The sequence below is a fragment of the Coturnix japonica genome, chromosome 17, assembly GCF_054131305.1.
Source record: "Coturnix japonica strain WE chromosome 17, WE-NBRP24, whole genome shotgun sequence".
In the NCBI taxonomy this organism is placed as follows: domain Eukaryota; kingdom Metazoa; phylum Chordata; class Aves; order Galliformes; family Phasianidae; genus Coturnix; species Coturnix japonica.
The window spans coordinates 12,388,359-12,399,702 of NC_140679.1; the positions used below are offsets into that span (position 1 = coordinate 12,388,359).

An 11,344-nucleotide genomic window follows, 5' to 3' on the forward strand; every position below is an offset into this window, starting at 1 on the left:
CTGGGTAACTGGGGCTGCAGCCTGGGAAATATCTGCAGTGATTACTGCCTCATGGAATATCACCTTCTGCTTTGGGAAGGAGCTGATCAGTACAACATTAATGCAGAAAATCCCTTTCTGTGTGACAACTGCTCATTAAAGATCATGGCATCTTGCTATGACCCTGGCCATTCCAGACACAAGGTACTGGACCAGACAGACTAACGAGCAATCTGTAGCTCAGAGGCACAGCCTGAAGTACAGCACCCGAAGCAAAGCAGGCAGCTTGCCTCTGAGACAGACACACACAGACAGTGCTTTTAATGAGCAGATGTTTGAAATCCATCTGAGATACCTCATGAAGATGCGCTGCCAGCTTGTAAGGCTGGAGAAGTTTAAATGGAGCTATAAAATGAAGTCAGGCTTGATAGACACCGCTGCCAGGCAAACTCACATGGAAAGGAGGAACACGAAGGAGACCTCCTGCATTCTTGCTCCAACCTGCAGAGACCTAAATATAGAGAGCTCTGACAAGCTCTGCCACTCCCCACTCCATCAGCTGCGCTGCGCAATCCCCATAGCACTCACAGAGGGCAACCTGCTGGGCAAGCATTGGGAATGACTGCCTGCATCTAATGGCATTTGGAACACACTCTGAACCTGCCTGTGGCTCTCAGTGCATTCCTAGTACCAGGGTTGGTGTGATGGTGCAGTAGAGGACAAGAGTTTCCCTGTACTTGGCTAGGGAGTCCTTGGAAGAAGACAGTGGGGCAGTGCTCCCACACTTCAGAAACAGATGTAATGCAAGGAATAGGATAATCTTGTTCCTAAAGATCAATATTTTCCTGCTTCCAACTGATTTTGGTGCTACCACACAGTGAGAATCAGTCAGTCTGTAGGGTACATGGATAAATGAGAGACCTGCTGTTCCCATGGAGGGAGAAACTCTGCTTGAACCCCACAACAATTAAGCTAGAATCTGCAGATTCTGTGCCAGAACCGGAGCTAACTACTTTGTTCCTGTATTAATTGCTACTGGACTGCTCTGACTTCATAGCTTAGCAATGTTCTTTGGTGTGAATCCAGACATACAGAAACCACTGCAGTGTCGCAGTTGACTGGAGTGGTTGAATGGATCTGGGAATCTCTGCATAGCTGTGTCTGGAGCTCTTCCTACAGTGGCCCAAGTGTCCTGTTTTCATTACACTGATCTGTTCAAGCAACGTGGCTCTTGGTACAACTGCAATGAATTCACTGCAGAATGTTGCTTGTATTGTTTGAAGCCTTCCTGCTTGGTATCTGAAAACCTTGAACCCATCCAACATAATTTGAGTCTCCGCTGCAGGATGTGTCCTGCTTTCAGTGCTCCTGTTTCTCTCCATCGACAGTGTGGAGGCTTCAGACATCACCAACTCTCACACTACACATATAGCTCTCAAGTATCCATGATATTACTGCACAATTCCACTTGGAAGGATCCATATGACTTGTCCCAGCCATCCTTGAGTAGACTATTTAGGTCTCATTTCACTGCTTCCTGATACACCAGAGGAATGCAGAGCAGAGGCTGCTTGACAAGAACATCCCCTAGATAAGCACGATCTGATGTATCTGATTATATCTCTTAAGCACATTATCCTTGGGGAGCACAATGACATGCTGCACAGGCAGCTGTTCTCATTGCTTCTTTTCTTTTCATTCAGTGGATGCTGTTGTCAAATTATATTCCACTTACTTTACAGGTAGAGCTGCTCCATAGATCTTGAACTCTGCCCCTGTAAAAAGCTTTCAGTCATTGCTTCCATCACACCCATCACACCCATCACACCCCATTTCCACCAGTGACTTTTGCAATAACTGTACCTTGTGATATTTGTTCTTATCTGAAATACTTTGATTCTCACCAAACGACCCAAACTTCTGCTCTACTTTAGCCTGAAATCTGCATATCCACAATGGGCAGTGATTCCTCTGAAAGCTTCTTACCCACAGGGCTGTAAATGTGTCCAGCTTTTGCCTCTATCTAATGCAAACCACAACAGGGGCTGACGCTCCTCCACTTGTAGGCAGGAAAAACCACAGTCACCACAGAAGATCCCCAAACCATTGCTCAGTGTGAACATCTTGAGGCTCTGTCCAACTTCTTTGCGTAGGGGAAATAGTGTGGGTTTGACACAGATCTGAGGCTTAATCCCCCATCCAGATGAACTCCTATGAATGCCAGGCACAGCCTGACTGATGCTGTTGGGTGCTGGAACTGGATGATCTTTCAGGTCACTTCCAACCTAAGCCATCCCATGATTCTATGAGTCCTTTTAAGATGATGGGAGGCTGGAAGCTCTTCCCCTAACTATAACCTGCCATTCTCTTTGTGTGCTTGGCTATAGAGTCACAGAATCACCCAGGTTGGAAAAGACCTCCAAGATCATCCAGTCCAACCAAATTTTCACACTGTAAGAAGCATTTGGTTCAGTCCCTGCCATCCTCACCTCCAAAAGCAGTAGTTGTCTCTGTGGAGAGGTAGGTTTGTCTGTAGCAGGATGGGGATGAGGCAGAAGGGTATCAAACCTAGTTTCAACTCCTCTTTATCACCACGACTACAAGTCCCTGTCTCAGCTAACTGAGCTTTTTAAACCTTGCACACTTCCCAGTGGCTTTGGGGTTAAAACTTACCTTCCCCTAGTTGCTTACATGCTTTAGATTCACTTCCAGTATTGACATCAAAGCCCAGGACTATCCAGAACCAATAAGACTGATCACATTCCAGTCTCTAAACAGATTTAAGCATGCCAACGGATGATAGTAGGTGTCCATGGATATGCTCCTAGTCTGTGGCAAATGCAAGGAATGCAACTTCTTTCACGGTGGGTTAAGCTAAGTCACATTGCCTCAGATGTGCTGTGGGCTAAGAGCATATAGGAACACTTTTCACAGCTCAGTGCATGCACTGCGTCTTGTCAAGCCGTGGTAACTGGATCACACTTGCATGATCCCCAGGCACCATGAAATCACTCTGTTCATGCAGTGCAGATGCTGCCTGCCTACTGTGGGCTGTATGCTCCTGTGCATTAGCCACAGATGAATCGCTTCGCCTCGTGCTCAATAAGGAAGGAAAAGGAATGAAATGTGTTCTGTACAGTGAGCCCAGGTCTTTAAAAGTAATAAATGGAGTCCTGGGGAGGGATGAATGTGGAAGAGTAAAGTCATTGACAACTGTGCAGAGTGGTTACAGTTGGAAGATGAGAGGTGCTGTCTCTGAAGGACGGTGAATGAGAACAGCAGCACTTTTAGTCCAAGGGACACAATCCTCCAATAACTGAACTGAATAGCTGTTGGCTTCCTATGAGTCTGCCCAGTAATGCCACTCCTCTCTGTTTCTCCCTGCCCTACAATGTCCTTGTTCAAAGAGTGGGCTTGCTGGAGGAAGTGACTCCTGCCCAGTGCCCCCAGAGGATATTCAGCTTTTATATGCAATCCTAAAGAAATCCCGTTCTTTAGGACCCAGTCATGAGATAAAGGCAGTGGATCCTCCATCCCTGGAGCTGTTTAAGACCAGGTTGGATGGAGCCCTGGGCAACCTGGTCTGGTACCAGATCTGGAGGTTGGTGTCCCTGCCTGTGGTTGGAGCTTGATGACCCTTGGGGTCTCTTCCAACCCAAGCTGTTCTATGATTCTATGGTTCTATTAATCCATCAGAATGGAGCTCTATGGCATGAGGAGTCACTGCCTGCAGATGACAGGGCACACAGAAGCAAGTCTCAAGCAGCTTTGTGCTGTTTCACATCCCAGAGCATTACAAGCAAGTTTACTTGCTGGCTAATGACCCTTTTCCTTCAGTGAGACTCTTCCTTCTTGCAGGAATTTCACGTCATGAAACCCAGTGCTAAGAAAATAGATGGAGACTTCTGTTTTAAACAGAAATCGATGTCAGTCACTCCCACTCTCGCTTCCAAGGTAAGAGTCCAAGGATCTGGACAGGGTCATCTGTGTGACGTATAGAGTACAAGGGCTATTGGCTGTCAAGTCTTTGGTGCCTCATTGGTTCTGCTTGGTTAATAAAAGCAAATTGTGTTTTGGCTAGGTCTTTTGGCAACTAAGAGTCATAAATACATAATCTCGCATGCTTGGCCCTCCCTAAACCTTAGCCATGCTTCCATCCGCTGTTTGCATTTCCTCATTTTGGTGTGTTCATGGTTACAGGTATCTTCTGTTGGCATAACAGGCAGAGAAATGGCACGTGTGATGTGCCGTGCCTTACTTCCATCCTCCCGTTATCATCCTTGACAGCCTTCGCCTGGTGACTCAGCAGTGCTGTGGTACTTATGCAAATGGCACATTCCTGGGTGTTTACCAGTTTGTTTGCATTGCTCATGCCCTTATTTATCAATAAATGCCATTCTTCTAACCCTTGCTCCCATGTTACTTCTGATATTCACACACAGGCATTTTCATTTACGCTCCATTCAGAACTTCTGAAATTCTTCTGTTACAAATTTGGGTGTAATCATGAAATCTGGTGTAACTTTTGGTACAAATGTAAAAGCACATACCCTACTCTCTGCCTCCCTCTCAGCAGTGAGCAAATGGCTGGATGATCTTCTTCTGAAACCCAATATTGTGCCTCTTTGTTTGTCACCAAGACTGCAGTGGAGGAAGGTCAGAGAGACTCAAAGATTCTAATGTGAGCCCATTGTACAGTCACAGGGAACGTGGAGGTTCAAGCATTACCTTCCTCATAAAGCAACCTGAGCAGCCTCTGCTGGAATGAGACTATGACTGGAAGAGGTAGGGAAGCGCTCAGCATGATGTGCCTTTATAAAGAGGGAAGTCTCAGGTTGGTGGGAACTGATATGTGCTAAGCCAAAAAGTGGGTAGGGTACCAGCATGTACTTCTAGACTATCAGCTCCACTGTTTTGACTATCATTAGATAAATACCCAAGAATCAAAAGATAACTTGTGGCTGTGCTTGTTCTTGCAACAGTGGCCTACTTTGCTTGGCCTGACCTACAGTGTGTGTAAGCTTGGCACACAGTTGCACACTGGAATGGGAATGTGTTTTATTTCATACTTATCTGTCTATCAGATCACTGCAGTTTTGCACAGGCATTAACAAGGGTGCTGCCGGAGTGCCTCACCTTGAGATAACAAGGCTTTAAAAGGGCTGAGCAGGGATGGAGAGCAAATACTGTACAAGGTGAACATTTGCAGAGTATTGGTTCTGGGAGACATGGTGCCGTGTGGGCAAACTTTGCCCTAATGAATCTGGACGTGCCAAGCAGAGCCCAGCACCAACCCTGACTTGCATGTGTCATTAACCATCCCATTTGGACTTGGTGCTGGGAGAAGCCAGATGACAGCAGGAGGAACTTCAGAAAGATTCTTCTTCAAGGTGCAAATTACTGCAGATTTTCAAATGACACAGCAACCAAAGCATCCTTTCTGAAGTCACTCTGAAGAGTCAGGGCATAAAAATACAGAAGTCTGAAGCTGATAATGCTTTCATCAAAGCACAACCCGAGGTTTGCCTGCTCCCATCACAGGGTGTCCAGTGTATGGAGTGTGGGGCCATGAAGAAGAAAGACAGCAAGATTTTCCTTCCTGAGATACACAATGTCCAGTGTGACTGCTCTGACTGATTGCCATAGCCACCCTTTCAATAAGATGTGGCACTGAGGGGTATGTTTCAGTGTCAATGGGTGGATGGTTGGACTTGATGGTCTAAGTGATCTTTTCCCATGTTAATGATTCTATGATTCTAACAGCAGGAAACATCAGTCTGAAGGAGCTCTCCAGGGCTTGTCAACCTAGAAAGAAGTGGCAGAGACTTCAGCTACTCTCACAGATTGGCTGAGATACCAGAGTCGTTAAGGAAATGCAATCATAACAGTGTTTTATTGCTTTATAGTTCTGCAACTTTGTTCTATTATTACAATTTTATGCTTTCAGGTAAACACATCCTCCAGTTTCTAAATCTCCCCTAGTGATAAAGCTGATATAGATGCACTTTTGTGTAATGGAACATTGCACATATGAGGGTGTGGAGGTTCTTAAACCTTGGTACCAGAGGGCTGCAGTAATCATGTTCTCAGCAATTTTCTCATGGAAAGCTGGAAAGCAACATGGAAAGCAACCACACTCACTGAAGTTGAACCATCTCCATTTGAGGACTGTCTGCAGCTAAAAGCAGCAGTTAAAATGCATAAAGATGTGAGAAAACACCTCTGCCAATTAGATGCTCCGTCATGTCAGTGGGATTTGGAGGAACTTTCTCATGGAGGTGTAGTAGGTTGTTTGTCTTAGGAGAGAAAATGAAAGACCACAGTTTCATTCTCAGTGGACATGAGGATTCTGGTTTGCTAAGGGAAACATGTTAGAGTGAATCCCCAGGGACTGGGACAAGCTGGGAGCAAAGAAGGGTAAGAAGTGTCTCCTATGTGACAGGAAAAGGACGATAACAGAAGTAGTTGGAACTTGTCTGCCATTCCCAAAGGACTTCTCAGGGTTGGAAAGAGAAAGGCTGCTTCAATGGAAGAGGAAACAAGGAGAAATACTCAGCAGGAACCTGGATCTGTCACTCCTTTTGCGTGGTTAGGAGCTGACCTGCTGGAATATTAATAGAGGATTTCCCAAATAGCCCCAAAATAGCCAAAAACTGAACAAGTTTTAGAGCTTCACATTAAGCTTTGTGATCCAAGCATCCAAGAAGCCAAATCTGAGAGTTTTATGTTCTGTATGGTGGCAATAAAGCAGAAGTATCTTATTCTTGTGAGGCAGCCCAATTCTCTGTGAGACACAGAGCTGTGGTATCAGCATCCTCGTGGCTTCCAGGGTCTCCTTTTGCCTGTGATCTTCCAGCACAAGCTGCTTGGCCAAGCTGAGAGTTCAGACCTCAAGAAATGACAGCACATTTTGGTTTGGAGATTTGGAGTGGAAGATAATTTTCTTGCCATAATTCAACTCTGGTGATTCATTAGCTATGAGTTCAGAAGACACTGAAGAATGGTCTTCTCTCTCCTACTATAAAGATATAAAGCACCTGGAATGTCAGCAGCTGATTTGAGTTCACAGCCCTCACGATGATGCAGAAAGTTGCTCAGTCTTGTACTTAAGAATCTCCAAGTGATGAAGAACCCACCATGCTCTGAATCTACTTCAGTGATTCATTGACTGTGCCTCAGCTCCCAGCAGCTGCTGGTTTTTATCTGTCTGCTGTCATCATAGACTTGCTTTTCCTCAGTCTAATTATAGTCAGTTATCAAGTCACTTTTTAGACTGTCAGTCCACTTAGTGAGTATATACATCGCATGTTTAAATTAGCCTTGTAACTCTGAACTTGAAGCATTCCTCATAGTTATTTTACATTTTCTGCAATGCCATCACCTTAATTAGGAATTAAGAAGCTTAATTCCACTGGTGGGCAAAGTGTTTGCAATTAAATGTTCAATTAAACAAGGGATTTTTTTTCCCCTCACTCAAGTGGAGAATGACCAGTGAGTTCCAGTGCCCAGCACTGTCTGGCAAAGAGGGAATGATGTCAGGAGTCTTCCAAACAACCTCATAGCTTTGCAATTGCTTCAACAGTTTCTGGCCTATATGGTATGGGATAGCAGCTACACTATTCAGTTTGTGAAAGGTATTTTTCTTCATTGAAATTGTTTACTACAAAGCACGTGAGAGGAAATAACTGCAGGGTTGGCAAGAGCTGGTCTTTCTTGTAAGCATTAAGTGCGTGGAATATAAATCAGCCAACAGCTTAGAAAGACTAAGAGAAGACAAACAAAAGAGCAATTAGATGAGACCACAGCTAAGATGACATATTCAGTACACAACAGGTGGAGAGACCAATCCTTCAGAAAACATTAACCAAGAGGCTGAGCAATACCAAGTCCCCATGGCTTAGCCTAGTGCTAAGGATAGGCCCATTGTGTGTCCCAAACCCCTTCAGAGGTTGGGATGGAGGGATGTGTAGACCTCGGTTTGAGAGAGGAACAGGGCAAAGCAGGACACAGGGTGGGATGGTCACAAAGGCAGGTGGTTGACTTGCAGGATGAGTGTTTGAGACTATGGAATGGGGAAGAATAGAATGTTGTGGTTTTGGGGTTTTTCCCCCTAAATTTCCAGGACACAAAGCAAGAACTTAACAAATTTGGGCCAAAGATACAAGAATGAGACATTCATCATCCAAAAATATTCAAGTCTATAGAGAGAGAAAAAAAGTACTTTGATGAAAGATTTTGAATAGTTTGAGACAAGATCTAATCCCTCAAATATCCTGCTCAGCTGTCAGTGTTTCTCCCTCCATGAGTGGCTGCTGTGTGCGTTAATCCTCTTACCACAAAGGGAAGCTCTCCTTCCTGTACCCAGATCCATGTGGGATGAAGGGTCACTCCATTCCTCTCTTGTGGCCAAGAGGAAATTCTTTGCTACAGTTGGCCTTTGACTGGTGTCTTTCCCAAGGATGAGCAGTGTGTCCAGCCTGACTGGTCTACATGTTGGGTTCCATTATGTTGGTGTGGGCTTGGGGTATCTGGGGGTATCAATTCAAAACCAACACAATTCAGACTTCAGGAGTATTCAGAGATTACAAAAAAGCAATGTCTTGTCACTGAAGCTGGAACAAAATATTTCAGCAATGGCCAGTATGCAAAAGAATGTGAAGGGGAGTTCCTCGGTGGGAACAGAGGGCATGGTGGGGATGGTTTGATGGTTGGACTCGATGATCTTAGTGGTCTTTTCCAACCTTCCATGGTTCTATGACCATATGCAGACAAAATGCCTCAACATGTATTGTTTCTACTTGAACTCAGCATAGGCCATGAGCTCAGCCTGCTGACTCCTGAATGGAACCAACCTGGCAGGAGCAGAATAGTTGGGTTGCAGAAACCACCCTTGATATTAATTGGTTGTAGCAGTGAGCTCCAGGCCGCAGCCCCAGGTCCCCTGTTTGGTGTGAACAGAGACTGGGGTGTGTTGTAAGTGCCAGCAGGGTCCTTCACACCAGCAATACAAGCCTGAGGGAGTGTACCTAGCCTGTTTGCTGTTTGCTCTGTGGATAGGATGATTTGTCTCCTCTGACCTATAGATACTAAAAGCTAATAAGGAATGACATGTCTCAAGGGTCTGCATCTACAGTGGACTGAGCAAGCTGATGCGGTCACATTTAGACCCACTGCAAGCTGCCTTGGTCACAGTGAACATCACAGTAAACATGAATGTAGCCTTCCCAAGGGCAGCTTGCCTGGTCAATGCTGTTTTTTTCCTCTGGAGTGATGAAGAAGGTTTGCTGATGTTCTAGATGACTTCAGCCGCCTATCTCTGCCTTCAAAATCATCCCTTGGGATTCTTCTGGGATCAGAGGAAACAAGTCTACTATTTCTCACAGAGACAGAAAAATGAGTTAAATGCAAAGAAACCACAGATCATCCTTGTTCTCAAGAGGGGGAGATTTCATTACAGGAGGATGTCTGGAGTGGTCCTTTCTGTATCCCACACCAACTTCTTTCCGTGGGAACAAAAACTGGTTTATAGAGGTTCTTCCTATGAATGCCATTTAGCCTTTGTAGTCTTACATGGTTAATGATTGGCCTTCCCTACTCCCTTTGATGTGCATTTTGGCCTTTTTGGCTCTGAGACTCCACTCAGTGTTGTTTAGTGAACTGGATCAAATAAATTTTAGGTGAACGATGAGAATTATTGTGGGAAAAGTTGAATATTTTGTGTTCTTTGTGTATAACTGAAAGTGAAATCTGGAGAACATATGGAATGCAACAAAATCTGCAACTTGAAAGTCTGTTTTAATATAAAAATTCTGCTGTAGTGAAGTCAAAAGTTCCTTTTATTCAATAAAAATACACATTTTTTGGGAAAAAAAATCACTTAAACATTCCATATTGAGGTAAATGAGTCAAACCTGACATTTTACAATAAATGTTTTTGTCTAACTGAAAGATTTTCCATTTAAAGTGTGTTTTGAAGGAATAAGTGAAGTGAGCTCATGGGCTTCCTCTGGTGCTGGGATAACAGCAATTTCCTCATGGCGGCATCTCTGACCCTAACCCTAACCCTAACCCTAACCCTAACCCTAACCCTAACCCTAACCCTAACCCTAACCCTAACCCTAACCCTAACCCTAACCCTAACCCAAACCCTAACCCTAACCCTAACCCTAATGCCTGGCGGCATCTCACCTCTCTGACGGCATCCATAACACCAATTAACTCATTTATTTCAACATGTTGGACTTCAGTCTGGCATAGATGTGCTGTCTATTCCACTTTCTCTTTCACAGTACAACCTCTGGAAGTCCACTGTTTCCTTATTTTTAATGATGTTTTTATTTTCTGTTTTAACGCCTGTAGAAATGGGACTCCACAGTGACCTAATCTAGGGTCTCTGGTGCGCTGGAGCTCTTCATCTCCTGCTGATCATGCAGCCATGAGGTCACAGAATCGCTTAGGTTGGACCTTAAAGATCATCCATCCACAAACCCTGTCATGGGCTGGTTGCCCCCCACCAGATCTGGTTGCCCAGGTTACCCCATCCATGGTTTTGGGCACTTTCAGTGAAGGAGCACCACAGCTTGTTCCAAACAACGTCATTCCCCCTCCCAGTTTTCCAGAATTACTTAGAAAAGATTAGCAGATCCTTGAGAATTTTGTCCCTTAGTTCTTATAGTCCCTTAATTGTTGTGGTCTTTTGGAATATAGGTTGTCCAGACGTACTCTGGTGCATGAACTCTGGGTTTTAACCCCAACAGAGAAAACAGAACTTTGTGTATTCATGTCATACATTGCAATTTCCTTCCATTACCTGGGCAGCTCCTTCTGTCTGTGGACAGGACTCATGTGCAAATACAAGTCTTCATCTGTAAGGAGAACTGGTTGCTTGAGCTGCTCTTCTCCCAATGCACAGGGCAGCCTGCCATGCCCTGCAGCAAGAAAAACAGTTCTCAGTGACACCAGTGTGTGTTCCTCTAGCTCACAGTGCTACTCACACCACAGAAGGACTTGGCCCTTTACTGGACATTGCTCTCAGACATAGAGTTTGGGTTTGTGTGGTGCTTTGTGGAGCCAGGGGTTGGACTCAGTGATCCACATGGGTCCCTTCCAACTCTGGATATTCTATGGTTCTGTGATTCTGACAGCTAGCAGCTGATTGCCAGCTGAAGATTGCTGCATGTTCCTCTCTCCTGCTAGATGGGCTGGCTGGAGAGGGTGACACAGTGACCAGCAGCACGGGATCTCTCACTTGCCTGTGGCACCTGCCCAAATGAATTAATCAGCATCACACAGCGGCTGCCTTGGGGGAGACACCTCCATGCACCCTGCCAGGATCTCTGGGACTTCAGACAAAGAGGATGTTTGG

General features: G+C 45.0%; 1 long non-coding RNA gene across 1 annotated transcript; it reads left to right on the forward strand.

Annotated features, from left to right (window-relative positions):
- The first annotated feature begins 3,698 nt into the window (after positions 1-3,698).
- Positions 3,699-4,384, forward strand: LOC107323876 (uncharacterized). The gene is made up of 2 exons (XR_001559363.3): positions 3,699-3,933; positions 4,180-4,384. It is a non-coding gene; the product is annotated as an uncharacterized LOC107323876 (long non-coding RNA).
- Positions 4,385-11,344: the final 6,960 nt, after the last annotated feature.